The sequence below is a fragment of the Oratosquilla oratoria genome, chromosome 1 (genome assembly GCF_046742065.1).
Source record: "Oratosquilla oratoria isolate Oo_2021 chromosome 1, ASM4674206v1, whole genome shotgun sequence".
Taxonomy (NCBI): domain Eukaryota; kingdom Metazoa; phylum Arthropoda; class Malacostraca; order Stomatopoda; family Squillidae; genus Oratosquilla; species Oratosquilla oratoria.
The window spans coordinates 125,563,862-125,566,361 of NC_134777.1; the positions used below are offsets into that span (position 1 = coordinate 125,563,862).

Genomic DNA, 2,500 nt, shown 5'->3' on the forward strand with positions numbered 1-2,500 from the left:
CCTCTTCCCTCACCTTCCCTTCCCGTCTCTCCCCTTCCCTCACCTTCCCTTCCCGTCTCTTCCCTTCCCTCACCTTCCCTCCCCTCCCCTCCCTTCCCCTTCCCTCCCCTTCCCTTCCCTACACTTCCCTCACCTTCCCTTCCCGTCTCTCCCCTTCCCTCCCCTTCCCGTCTCTCCCCTTCCGTCCCCTTACCTTTCCTCCCCTTCTCTCACCTTCCCTCCCCTATCTCTCCTTTCCTTTTCTTCGCTCCCTTCCCCATCCCTTCCCTCACCTTCCCTTCCCTCACCTTCCCTCCCCGTCTCTTCCCTTCCCTCCCCGTCTCTTCCCTTCCCTCCCCTTGCCTTCCCTCCTCTCCCCTTCCCTTCCCTACACTCCCTCACCTTTCCTTCCCTCCCCTCCCCTTTCCTTCTCTTCCCTCCCCTTCCCATCTCTCCCCTTCCCTTTCCTTTCCCTCCCTCCCTTTCCCTCTCATTTCCTCCCCTCCCCTCCCCTCCCCTTTTCTCCCCTCTCCTCCCCTTCCCTTCCACTTGCTCCCTTTCCCTGCCCTCCCCCCCCCTCCCTTCACAGACGTGAATAAAACCAGAAAGAACCCCCGAGGGGGTGCGGTAGACCTTAATCGAGTTTGGGCTCTTACCTCTTTGCCACCTTGTGGGATGCATTTTGAAATTAATAAAATCGCCTGGCGACAGGACGTTTGTAAGGGTGAGTGACATCCCATATTGGAAGGTTCAGACCCGTTTTTTTTTTTTTAAGTTTGTATTTATTTACTTTATTTTATTTTATTTTATTATCTTATTTTTTTTAGTTTCTCTGAAATAGCTGCCGTGCGTTTAATTCCCTTCTCCCCTTTTGCGTTCCAGAACAGACTCGTCAAAACGGGGAAAAAAAAACACTCCATTTCGGGTCCATTTATAAATACCTTTCCGGAGCTCTCTCTACCCCCCACCCCATTCCTTCGCTCTCTCTCTTTCTCTCTCTCCCTCTCTCTCTCTCTCTCTCTCTCTCTCTCTCTCTCTCTCTCTCTCTCTCTCTCTCTCTCTCTCTCTCTCTCTCTCTCTCTCTCTCTTTCTCTCTCTCTCTCTATTTCCCTCTCTCTCTCCCTTTTCCTCTCTATCTCCCCCCCCCTCTCTCTCTCTCTCTCTCTCTCTCTCTCTCTCTCTCTCTCTCTCTCTCTCTCTCTCTCTCTCTCTCTCTCTCTCTCTCTCTCTCTCTCTCTCTCTCTCTCTCTCTCTCTCTCTCTCTCTGTCTGTCTCTCTATTTCCCTCTCTCTCTTTCCCTCTCTCTCTCTTTCTCTCTCTCTCTCTTTCTCGCTCTCTCTCTCTCTCTCTCTCTCTCACACACACACACACACACACACACACACACACACACACACACACACACACACACACACACACACACACACACACACACACACACACACACACTCCCCCACTCTCTCCCTCACTTCCTTTCTCTCTCTCTTGCTGTGTGTATGTGTGTGTGTACGCGCTCGCGTTTGTGGCTGTTATGCTATTTCAAATACTCATATCTAGGTTTGTAGGTAGATGTTGATGTAGCGTTGTGTTGTTTGATCCCAACATAGTAAATCCATGATAGACGTTGAATTATTTTTTTTTTCTTTTTTTACCTAGAAAGTCTTCTATTTTCATTCACAGACTTATGTATATTTGGGGCCAAAGTTCGTAAACCGGTTACAGTTATTATTATAAATTGTATTATCCTGCATTTCATATAATTTTTCTACACAACATTAATTTCAGTTGTCAGGTGGAGAAATTATATACTCTTCTACAAACGTCATAGCTCGTTGTATTTTTATAGATAAACTTTTCATTTGCATAGAGAAACGTTTTGTTCGCATGGGGAAAAATATAGTGCTTCATCATATTACGGTGCATACGTCCACAGAGAACAAAATATTTTAACAATTATTTCATGTTGAATATAACCGTAAAATGTTAAATCCCCTTTGTTTAATCCTTACTGAAATGTTGCATTTCAACCTGCGTAGGAAGAAACTAGGGCTATTTTTGTAAAAGTATTTCACATCAGAAATGTATTCCTTTCTTTTTTGTAGGCGTATAAACTCATAAGTCGCGTATAAGGCGCATAACGTCACATATAACGCATATCGTCGCATGAAATTCATATTGCCGCATAATAAACAAATTGTCACGTAAAACGCATAACGTCGGAACAGAAGTATAACATCGCTTATGAAACATAACGTAGAAGACGCATAACACCGCATGAAAAGCATATTGTCGCACAAGACGCATAACGTCACATAAGAAGCATACTGTTGCATATTGCTGCATAGATAGCATAATGTCGCCCAAGAAGGATAACATAAGACGCATAACATCGCATAAGACGCATGACATCGCATAAGACGCATCACGTCGCATAAGACGCATCACGTCACATAAGACGCATCACGTCGCATAAGATGCATAATATCGCATAAGACGCATAACATCGCATAAGACGCATAAC

At 45.4% G+C, this 2,500-nt stretch overlaps 1 protein-coding gene across 5 annotated transcripts in view; it reads left to right on the forward strand.

Annotated features, from left to right (window-relative positions):
* The window catches only part of LOC143026440 (uncharacterized), a 1,178,515-nt gene that overhangs the window by 1,034,480 nt on the left and 141,535 nt on the right, over nucleotides 1-2,500 (forward strand). The gene's annotated exons all lie outside the window — the stretch shown is intronic.